A 12367-nucleotide genomic window follows, 5' to 3' on the forward strand; every position below is an offset into this window, starting at 1 on the left:
TTCTTAAAACAACACTGAGTTCACTAGAAGCCCTGAGAAGCATCCTCAGCAATCATGATCTTCTTGAGATACAGTGAGGCTAGTGGGTAATTTATTCTGCTCTCCTGTGCTAACAAAGAAAGCACAACTGCTCTGGTTGTGTTGGGCCCAATTTACCACAGGGGGTTCATTACAAGGTTGATTGCATGATGAAAAGATCATGATGGCAGGCTGCAGTGCAGCAGCCGTTCCCATCAGTTGAGGTCAATGTGCATATTTTGGAGTTTTCTCTTGCAATTTTCACGTGTGGCACTGAGTATTTTAGTATTCATGGGACCCCATATGGTTTACAGAATGTCTATATCCAGCAGAGCATACATTCTGCTCTATAAGCAGTAATTTTGATTTAACATTGCCAGTGTCTCTTCCTAAATCAGTTTTGATGCCTCCAATTCCGTATCATCATATTCCTGTTTCAGCAAGTGTTGGCGTGATTCACAGTGAGCAACGTGGTTCATCAAATAATCTATTCCCTTACCTCGGTAATTATTTTTAATGGGTGATTTATCCTTTTATGAGTAAAACAGATTAAATGCACAGCACAGCGTATTTCAGTCTGTGGTACATATCTGCTGCTTTAAGGATGTGGATGTGAGTTTGTACATCTTTCTCAGTTCCAGGACTGACTGGTGCATCACAAAATGTCACTTCATTTGGAGACAAACGGAAATAACCCAAGCAGAACCATTTTTATTGATAAAGTGGAGCTGCAAAATATCAGGGTCACTTATCATTTTGTACGTGGAGGACAGGCAATGAAGTCTTTATTGGAAAATTCTCTATGACAGAAAAGCTCTTAATCTTGTCAGAGATAACACAGCCACAGTAATGCATTGCTTGATATTTATAATAGCTACAGTAGATAGCCCCAACCAAACATGCTGTTTCAGCAGTTCACAAGGCTTAAATGACTTTAATGTCAAATGCCTTTGAAGATTCCATTTCTCTTTATCTTCTTTGCCAGGAAAATCTGGTATCCAAGCATTTCTTATGTGACTATTGCAAATTCTCAGCCCCAAGGTGGTGCACAAAAAGTGTGTGTCATACTGATCACAAAGGTTTTGCTAGGACTCCTGCAGCTTCATAAGCTTCTTCTGAGTGACACAATAGCCCACATCTTCAAAATGGCAAATGGGATTCCTTGTAATAGCCAAAATGCTACCAGAGATGTTCATACCACTTGCTTTTAAAGATGAGTTTTCCTTCGTTTTCTAAGCAGTCTAAGCTTTTGCATTGTTCCAGAAAGCTTACCTTTTTTGTTGTCGTATCAGCATCTCTTTGGGAAAAAGTAAGCATGGTCAGTGAGTTGTGAGGACCATCCCAGCCAGGTGACAACCCCAGCAGCAGGGCAGGGACTGTCCCTCCAAATAAAGCCACAATTTGTGTAGTACTTAATGCACTGACATTCAACTATATTACAATAGTGAAGTGACCTTATATTTTAGTCACTGAACTAAAGGAGTAAAGGCGTTTAAGCCAACCTTCTCTGACAGATATTTGTTTATAATTTGTTAGTAATCTCCAATGCTGTCAGTTCTACATCCTTCTCAGTAAATCTATTCAGTGTTTCATTACTACTATTCTCGTTGTTGTTGTTATGCTGATTTTAAATCCTCCCTGTTGCAAACAAGAGGATGTTTCTCATCCTATTCCCGAGAGACATGGAAAATAATTCCTCTGTGTATTTGAAGAGCATCACTCCTCTTTAATCTTTTCAACTTCAGGCTGTTTTCGCAGTCTTTCCAGGTTGTCTTTTCTATTCATTTATGGCAAGATTCAGGTCTCAATTAAAGGAACCTATACATAAGTCACTACCTCTAGTCACAGATGCCAGGTGTCCAAGTACCTGGCTTAATTCATAGAATCATAGCATCATTAAAGTTAGAAAGACCACTAAGACCACCTAGTCCAACCAGCAGCTAATGCCTGTGACTGTTCTATTCAGCTGATAGAGAATCCGTCAACAGATTCCATCAGCAGTCCAAGAGATGAATCAATTCACAGCGAAACAAACTCGACTGACTATTTTGCCAACCTTTTCATCAGCTATGAGAGCTCAAACATCTGCTTCACCTATAGACACATACATTGTAGCCCCACAAGCTTTGGTAACTAAGTCAGATAATAATTCTCCATATAGTTTTTATTTCTCACACTGAAGCAGAAGACTCGGTCTAGCTCCAAGATTCAGCTCTTTGATTAACATGCTAAACACTTGGCTCGTATCTCACAACAGCTGCATTCTAAAAGTTTCCCCCAAAACTACCTCTTTACCTCATAGACAAAAAATTTAGCAAACTCATATCCCAGCCTGGAAACATTTACTGGCAGGATCCTTTCAGCCAGAGATTCTTTAATGGCAGATGTTCCAGACCTGGGAATTTCAGAGAGATTAAATATTGGTCTATGAAGCAGTCACTTTCCAAGACCAGAAAATAATTATAGTAACAGTGGGAATCCCCTTGACCTTTCAGAGGGCCAGATGTATCACAATAAAAGTGGGTGGGCTGTGCAGCTTCAGAGCTGAGTCCTGATCAGATGAACGTGCATCAGTCTGGTGCTGATCACAGGATCCTATATTCTTCTTATCCTGCCTCCTGCAAATGAGTGCCTAAATATACGGTCTGCAGGTGCAGTTGTGATGAATGCTGTCACAGTTTTCCCTATCACAGAGCTTCCTCTGGCTGCTGCCAGTTTGCCCATAGCTCCTGGCAGCTGTGTCCACAATGAGAGAAGTGAAAGTCAGAGCATGTTACCAGGCAGAGCATTTCTGCAGGACAAGATTGGAAGTGACCTCAGCAGCAATTGCCACTTGGAGCATCTTTAACTGCAGGTAAGAAAAGCTGTTTTCAACTTGTTTTCTTACAGAACAGAATGATTGATAGGATAAGAGGTAATGGCTTTAAGCTGTGCCAGGGGAGGTTCAGGTTGGATATTAGGAAAAAATTTCTTGTCAGGAGTGGCAATGCACTGACACAGGCTTCCAGGGAGGTGGTGGACTCACCATCCCTGGAGGTGTTCAAGAACCATGGAGATGTGGCACTGAGGGACATTGTTTAGTGGTATGGTGCTGGTAGGTTGGTGTTTGGACTAAATGTTCAAAGTGGTCACAGAAATGACATTTTGTCCTGCCCAGAACTAACCCTAAGGAAAAGGGTTCATGGCAATGGTGAAGCTACATAGCCTTCCCTGCAGGAAGGCAGGGACATGCCCTATCCCTGCCTTCAGAAGCCTGCTTCTGGCACAGATACACCTGGCTGGGACATCCCAGGTGGCCTCCTGGGGGCACCACTCATCACCAGTCTCCATCTGAACACAGAGCCACCGACCACAGCCTTTGGCTGTGACCTTCCAACCACCCCATTATCCACTGAATAGTCCATCGCTCCAATCTACATTTCTCCAATCTAGAGATAAGGACGTGGTGCAGGACCATGTCAAAGGCCTCACAGAAATCCACACAGACAACAAAAGTCACCCCTCCTTTGTCCACCCAAGCTGTCACTACCGTAGATCAAGGTGTTAGGGAGCAAGCTATCCTGTAATCAAGCATGCTTCTGGCTACAAAACACCACTTGCATATAGATCTGCTGGCATCAGATACTGAAAAGATTTTTTCAAACAGTTATTTAGTTCTTTGCCTTTGCACCTTATATTTTCAGCCTTTCTTCAGCTCCTAAAGCTGGCTCATTAACATTGATTCCAAAGTTTGCTTATAAAGGAGGTTGGGATCCTGCAAGCAGAGCGCGTTGTTTCCATTCCCTGACTGCTGACAACAACTTCACATCTGGACAGCTCTTCTGTAAGCCAGGCTGGTGTCAAACCTAGAGCACTCACCCAAGCAAGCGGTCCTTTGGGTCTAAAATCCATGCCCATACATGAAGCCAGCACACAGCAGCTGCTCAGCATCTCCTGCAGCAAGAATTCTTCTCAAGGGAAGTGCAAAGATCCCCCTCCTGAGACAATCAAACTTCTCCTTGAAATCGGAGAAGCAAAATCAGCATAAAATCTGTTTCTTACACAAAAAGCCATAACTTCAAATGTCATTTTAAAGTTTGGAAAAGAACAGTTGTGACAGCAATTTCAATATCACCAGTCTGTTTAACAATGGGGAAAACAGGGCTGAAGAAGTAGATGTGTTAGACAAAGAGCTCCCTCTAGCTAACGAGATAGCATTCAAAAGCACAGAAAGCATTGCAGTATGTGTATACACAGTATGAAAGTTCACTTCTCATCATCCCACTCGTTAGAGGACAGCAATAAATACAAATAAGCTGTAGGGCAATGTTAGCAATTACATCAACACTCAATACTGTTACGTCAAGCCACGTAATGCAGCCTGTGTTTCTAGGTCTTCTATTTAGGTTCATCAGGAGGATGTGGTTAAGCAGAAATTGTTCAATTACACCTGAAATGCTGCAGTTTTATGCAGGTGCTGAAGCACCTCTTCAAATTCATCCGGCAGCACTAGCTGGAGGATTGTTTAGATTGTCCCATGCTGGGGGTGGAGAACCTCCTCCTTCTTCTGCCTGGCAGAGCAGAGACAGCACCATGTGAGACCATGGTGAGAGGTTGTTGGGGTCTGTAGCACCATAAACTCACATCTAAACAGTGCCAGGACTCATTGAATCACAGAATAATAGAATGGGTTATGTCAAAAGGAACCTTAAGAATCATCCAGTTCCAACTCCACGCTGTGGGCTGGTTGCCCCCCATCAGATCAGACTGCCCAGTGCCCCATCCAACCTGACCTTGAGCACCTCCAGGGATGGGACATCCACAGCCTCTCTGGGCAGCAGTGCCAGTGCCTCATCACCTTCTGAGAAAGGAATTTCCTCCTAACATCTAACTTAAATCTCCTCTCTTTTGATTTAAAGCCATTACTATCAGACTGTGTACAAAGTCAGTCCCACTCCTGTTTATAAGCTCCCTTCAAGTTCCAGAAAGCCACAACGAGTTCTCTCCAGAACTTTCTCTTCTCCAAGCTGAATAATCCCAAATCCTGCAGTCTCTGCCAATTTCCACCTTTTGCTGAGTATCTCCAGACATAGACACTTCTTCAGAAGCCATCGTGTTTGTTCTTGATTTAGAATCATAGCATCATTAAGGTTGGAAAAGACCGTTATCATCACCAAGTCCAATCATTGGCCCACCCCCACAACGCCCCATGTCCTTTCAGTGCCACACCTCCACGGTTCTTGATCACCTCCAGGGATGGTGATGCCAGAACTCCCCTGAGCAACATGTTTCAATGTGTTATCACTCTTTCTGAGAAGTTTTTCCTAATATCCAACCTGCACTAGGTGCCATGAAGGAAGAATTGATAAACAAAGAAGTATAAATGAGGCTTAGGGTCAAATAATGTCCACTTTAAGCAGGACCTGCATCTTGTTTCTCCCTATCCCCTCCCTCCCAGATTCAATTCAGCATTTCTCTTCGTTAGGGCAACACTTAACCAGGTGATTAGAATCACCGTAAGACTTTAGCTTGTATCTTATTACAACTTTTCCTGAGAAATAAATCCCCATAAGACTAGCTTATATCTCTGTGTAACTTTCCTTGAGTCCTACCTAAAGACAAGAAATTCAGGATCAGAAAAGTTAAATATATCAATCATACCAAGGTACACCAAACCATCTAATTTTAGTTAAAATTCAGATTCTGTATGTATGCACAGTACTCCAAGTTGAGCTTGCATGTTTCCCCAGAATGAAATCCTGGTTAAATACCTAATTCTAGCCAAGGAGATTTGTATGTGCACAGTAGCTGTTGGGTTTCAAAGATTAACTGCAAAGAAGCTTCCTTCATCTAAACTTAATTAACGTGCACTCTTATCAGGGTTTATAAAATTGCTGAGAAATCACAAGCATGGTATGGAACATTTCTAGAGCTATAAAGCTCTAGGATTTTCTTTCTGATAGACATAAAAGATAAAAATTTGTGTTCCTATTACTCTCTAACAGTCTAATAAACTGCAAATATCTGATTTCCTATTAAAGGCCAGAAGCCAAGAATTCAAATAGAAACATCTTCTATCACTGTGCTCTGTACATAAAGTAATGTACAGATGCAATAAGAAAGTTAATTGGCTTCTTGTTGCTTGGAGTGCATGTGGAAGAAAATTAAAAGAACCAAATTGCTATATCTAATTAGAAATTCTGTGGAACAACATTGTAGAGATGGATTGTCAGCTTCCTCAGGCATTTCCTACTCACGTCAGTCAAATTTATGCATCTCCTTTCCAATTAGTATCTTAATTGCCTTCCCATAACTAACAAACAAGTGCTGGCTGTCAGTTTACTTTAATTCACGCAGTCGCAGGGTTGCTAACACTCATCTCCCAGTGAGCAGGTGTCCTACTGGGCAAATCACAGCATTGCACTGCTACATGGAGAATTTCTGTTATGAAATTAAATCTGCAACAAACATCTCCTAGGAGACCAGAGTAATTCTGGTTAGAGGAGAAGAGGAGGAAGTGGAGGACAGATAAAATGTTTTGTAAACAATATTGCTGTTGTGAAGCGTTCGGATGGGCTGTCATCAGTATCTCTACTCTTAGCTTCATTTAGCAATTTGTGCTAATTTGTCCCCCTCTGCTCCACCCTTGTAAGGATCCATCTGGAGTACCGCAACCTGGTTTGGGGCACCCAGTACAGGAAGGATGCAGGCTGTTGGAGCGGGTCCAGAGGAGGCCGTGAAGATGCTCAGAGGGCTGGAGCACCTCTGCTACGAAGAAAGGCAGAGGAAACTGAGCTAAATTAGAAAAGAGAAAGCTCCTAGATGTTAAGAAGAAATTATTTGCTCAGAGAGTGCTGAAACACTGGCACTGCTGCCCAGAGAATGTGGGTGCCCCATCCCTGGAAGTGCTCAAAGCCAGGATGGATGGGGCCCAGAGACCTGGTGTTTGTAGCCCTGCCCATGGCAAGGGCTTGGAACTGGATAATCTTTAAGGACTCTCCCAACCTAAGCTGTTCTATGATTCTATGATCCTTCACAGGCAGCAGAGGGAAGAACTCAGCATCTTCTCTCCTACATTATCAAGATCTCCAAGGATACCAAATCCTCCAACTTTACCACCTCCCCTAAATTGTGCTCTCCTGCAGCTGGTAGAAATAGAAGATGAGGAACAACCAGCCTTCCCAGGCCCAGCTTAACTCACTGCTGAACACCATATTGTGTATTTGATCAAATCTCTTACCATGAGACAGCAAAGACCGCACACTGTCAGATGGAATCATTACCAAGAGGTAGGTATCCTCTGAAGACTGATAAGAGACACATTTGCACCATATAAAGGGTATATCCAAATGTCAGCACCTCTCCAGCGGAATCCCAGTCAGCCTGAAAGCTCTCCTCTGCTCATTCACTCTCACATATGAAACCAGGAAGGTAAATCTTGGGCTGCCTCCATGCTTCCATTGTGTGCCCTAGTTAAATCTCAAGAAAGAGCACTGGGGTGAATGCTGGAGAGAATTTGCTGCCCAGTAGCTAAAAATCTTCTCCCTGCAGGCTAACTGCTGATCCAGTTCTCTTCTGATTCCACAGATGATAGCTAAAGATGAAGGCTTACATCAGTTAAAACATCGTGCAATTAAGCTTGGATTTCTTTTAATTTACAAGAGTAATAGTAGGAGCTTTACTCTGCAAGAAGGATTTTAAAGTGACCAGAAAGCAGGAGTGGACAGATAAATGGTCACTGTTCAAAATGGTGGTGATGAATGGTAATTGGAAAATTTTTCATACAATATTTTCATCAGAATTGAGAAAATGAAAGGTTCTTAAATGATTATTCAAGTTAAGAACAACAACAACAAATAGACCATATATCAGTTTTCTAAGACCATGTGAACTTTTAGCAACCTCCCTAGTGAAAACTACAGAGCAATAAAAACACTTTCCTTATAGACCCCATGGGATAAATGATCGTATCTTTTCCCATGTCATAAACCTGCAGAGAAACTCATGCTTCTGCTTAGAATTAGCATAAGAGCTGTGGTAGGCAATAGGATAAAATATGCTAAGATAAACCTAGAAATCTCCAAAAGAAGATGCATATGATAGAATTTCACCCAATTGCTATGCATATGTAATGTCAAGATCCTTCCCAATTGAGGAAGAAAGAGATAATTCACTCCCTGTACGCTGGTGTCCTAAAAACTTTGCTCTGAAGCTGCTAGCAAATAACACAACAAATGAACATTATTCAAGAACTTTCATCCGTGAAACATTGGTCTGTTAAAGCTGCCAACATCCCAAAGTGTTTGTATGCTTTCAGAAAATGCCATTGTTATGGCACATACAAAATCCATGTGACAGACAGTCCAGATGATGAAAAAGGTACTGTCCTGAATAGCATCAACACTGATTGCAATAACCAACATTTGAGCTGTAGGTGTTGCTCCTGTCAGTCAGACAGAAATTGAGTCGCTGCACTTCCCCTGGTGCATTCACAGAGAAAATTGTCCTGCAATGAACTCAAAAGCCCCGTGAGTTGCTCAGCACTGTTGATCTCTTACTGCAACACTGTACACCCTCCGGATACCAGTTCTATTAAGACACAGTGTGGGTAGTCCAGCAAATCATCCATCTGTAAACAATTGAATTAGAAGCCTGTCCTCAGAGCAATATGCTCATACAACGGCAGCCCACAGCAAGTGAATACAGGGAAACTCCATTCTGAGTTAGGAGAGAAACCTCTGATACCTCACCACTGTTTTCATCACGGTCACAGACTTTCTGAATGCCAACCATGTACCCATCCTCGTGGATCCTCCACCTGTGAGAGGGCCATAAAAACATTTAGTTGCCTTGCACAAATCCTGATTTACAAACAGAAAACCTGCGATATGGAATCTATTGTTCCCTTCTACAATTACACATTTTTAATCATGGTGTGACTTGAAGCAGCAGATATAACAGTACAAATAGGTAACAGCACACTGCCTTTTCTTCTTTCAGATTCATCTGAAAAAGAGTTTACCTACCTTACTTGTTCGAATCACATCATTGTCATGAGGCACTCAAGGTGTGCCTCAAAATTTGGAGCTGACTTACAGCACTCTGATGTCAATGGCAATTGCTGTTGTTCACTACAGGACATAAATGGATCATACAGGTAACAGCAAACGAGAAGAAACATGGCTGAAACAACAGGACTCTTGCCAGTAATCTTTGGTGCAAGAAAAATAGCTGGATATTGTGCAGCTGAATAGCTTTTATGACAGACAACCACTGAATAATATCAAATATCGTAAGGCAACTGAGAACAAGGAATGAAGGAACTGTGTTCATTTTTATAGCGACAATGAAAACATGACTGAGAATCAGAAAAATACTGAAATTTTCAGAAGAAGCATTAGCAAATATCTTTTTGTTGGGCACTAGATACAGTAGCCTAAGGTTCTGACACAGATCTGAGTTCCTGGAAAGAAATCTTTTCTCAGCTAAGTTCAGCTGTGCATCTTGATCTAACTTGTTGAAAGAAAATAGATGGTGCTCTCCTGCTACCACAGAATCATTCGTCTGACCTAATTTAGACTCTATGAATTGCTCTTACAGATACATACCTCTCTCCTTGCAGTTAAAGGGAGCCCAAAGTGATGAGCTTGGATTAGTTAGATATCTGATCCTGAGAACCCTTAAAATCTTCAAAAATAGTGCCCTGTCTCAGGATTATGGTTCCAATTTCTTAGCACACAACCATGATTTACTTGTATCCACTAGCGCACAAATATCAAGAATACCAAACATGTGAAAGCTGCTACCTTCAGAAGGCTGCAAAGTAACAAGTTCTCCATCCTAGACTGCTTTCCAAGTAGATCTGCTTGCATTTAGCTTCACTCCACTGCTCTTCACAAGGACTGCCCGCTGAAAAAGAGGAGACAGGGCAAAACCAAAAAAGAGTGAGAAAGAGAGATATTTTGAGCAAGAGAAGCAAGCGCAGACCAGGCATACCAAGTTGCCATATGTTACCCTTCCTAGTTAGCTTCCACCCTTCTCATGATTACATGAGGGATCATCTATATTGAAGAAAATCAGTATCTGCTGCTACTTAGTGCTGTGACTGCCTGGTAGCATGCTGAATATTTCTCTGACACAGGCAGTAGAATTGGTCAAAATATCAGATTAATTGGAATTTTGCCCACAAAACCTAAAACCAAGTAATTTTTAGATTTCTCATTGAAATAAAAACTTATTTACAAGGAAATTTGAAGAAAATAAAACATCTATGTTAACAGAGCAGGAACTAAGCCCAGTGACTACAAAGGAGGTTCAGGTTCTGTTTGTTTGAGCTTCTCTCCAGTAAACCCTCAGGGAGGGCATGCTCCAAGGCCTCAATGTTTTCTTTAGTGAGGGGACCAAAACTGAACACAACACTTGAGGTGTGTGAACACAGTACTCGAGGTTTTTCTCTTTTTTAATTTTATTTACTTTTTGTTTGAACTAATTGATCACAGTTTAGCCGCCAGTTGTGCTGATCCAAAAATCCTCCTCCTTGGGATTGATGCTGCTCGGGTATGGCATTGGGAATCCAACCCACTGGATGCATTCAGAAGAGACCTCAGTGATCTCAGTGGGATACTGACCTGCCTGGAGCAGATAGAGAGCAGCTACAAAGAGGCAGATCTGCTTCCACCTGACTTATTATTCAAGTGTAAAAGTTTAATGCGCCTATCTGAACAATTAAAGCGTGTTCTCTGGAGCATAGTTGTCTTCTTGCTTCTGAAGAGACAATGGCTCATGAATTAGCAAGCACTACGGGCAGTACCCCAACGTGGATTTATTCATGAGCTGCCTGTTTCTTTGTACACACCTATGAGGAAGAAACAGCTTTAGTAATACACATCACCAAAGGATTTTAAGAAAATTAGGAATCATGTAGAAAATTCATTGGGTTTCTAAGATAAATTTTCTCAAAGATGGAAGGCCAGTATTTTTAAGGGCGGCTGATTCTACTCTGATACAGTTTTTATAGGATTTGTGCAGTCTTGTTAAAAAACATCTGTGGTGCAAATCATGACTGGAAGAAGCATGACCTTCCTTTGGGAAAGAACTGAGCTTGCTTTGCCACAATGTCCTTAATAAATACCTTTTTGGACATTCATATCAACACATCCTGACTAATGACACCTCTTAATCTGTTATGTGACTACAGCTACCCCCAGAAGAAGAAAAGGGAGTTAATTTCACAGCTACCTTTGGTTACTAAGGCCATGTACTCATGGTCAGTCTGTAATTCACAGCACAGAAGATTTAAATTATCATTCTGTGAAAGATTTGCTTTTTCCTTTGGTTTTGAGGAAAATTACGCCATTACAAAACTTTTATTTGTCTGGTATTGGCAATTTATCCAGTGTTATTCTGCTGCTACGCAAATTATCATGGCAAATTTACAATTCCATCAATTTTTATGCATTTGGGAATGCACTGGTTCAAAAGACTGCATCTTGCCAAATAGTGATAATTGTATTCCTTCTTTCAAAGAAATTACTAACAAAAGAGATTATTTCTGGGAGAGTTACCCCAAAAAAGTCTTTTCCCTTCTTTTGAAAAGTACTATTTTGTCATAGTCAATCTTCGTGTAAATTGATCACCTCACTGAAACATATACACAAGACTCTTAGATCCAAGACAGAAGAAAACTGAGGGGAAAACACAGGGAGTACACCACGCAGACAGGAGAGGAGAAAGCAGAATTTTGACTACAATTTCAAAGCAACTTCTACTCAAGAAAAAAGTCTTGTGAGCCTTGGTGCTGACGCAAGGTGCATAGCAGGCTATTTCCAGCTGCTAGGTCTGATTTGTGGCAATACTCCAGAACAAATTGTTCAATATATAATTCTATCAAGTCATCCAGAAAACTGAAGAAGTCAAGCTGGTTTCTTTTTCCTTCTTGAGTGTTGCCATCAGGAAGAAAACTTCTCAGACAAATTAGATGCTAGATATATCTCTGTAATCGTAGAGCCTTATGGAGACAGGATGATAACTCATGCAAAATAGTGACACAAAAGGATTAAGAAAATAAAGATTTACTGATGAAAAGTTGCAGAACCTATGACCCCACAATGTGGAAAGTTAAGAGTATAAACTGACTTGTGTACTTACATATTTACAACATACACCCTTAAATATTACTGACCTTAAGAACTGCAACAGTGGTTTTGAAATTGACACCTTTTCAAAACACATTGGAGAGTTCATCATTGTTATCTGACAGCTTATGATACAGCTTCCTCTATGGTAGAACCAATTGTAGCAGAAGTATTCTTCTTACACACAAAACAATTGACAACATTTACATCTTACGCACAATTGACACACAATTGAC

This window comes from Centrocercus urophasianus, unplaced genomic scaffold (genome assembly GCF_019232065.1).
Source record: "Centrocercus urophasianus isolate 14NV4802_14NV808 unplaced genomic scaffold, USGS_Curo_1.0 seq_16, whole genome shotgun sequence".
NCBI lineage: Eukaryota > Metazoa > Chordata > Aves > Galliformes > Phasianidae > Centrocercus > Centrocercus urophasianus.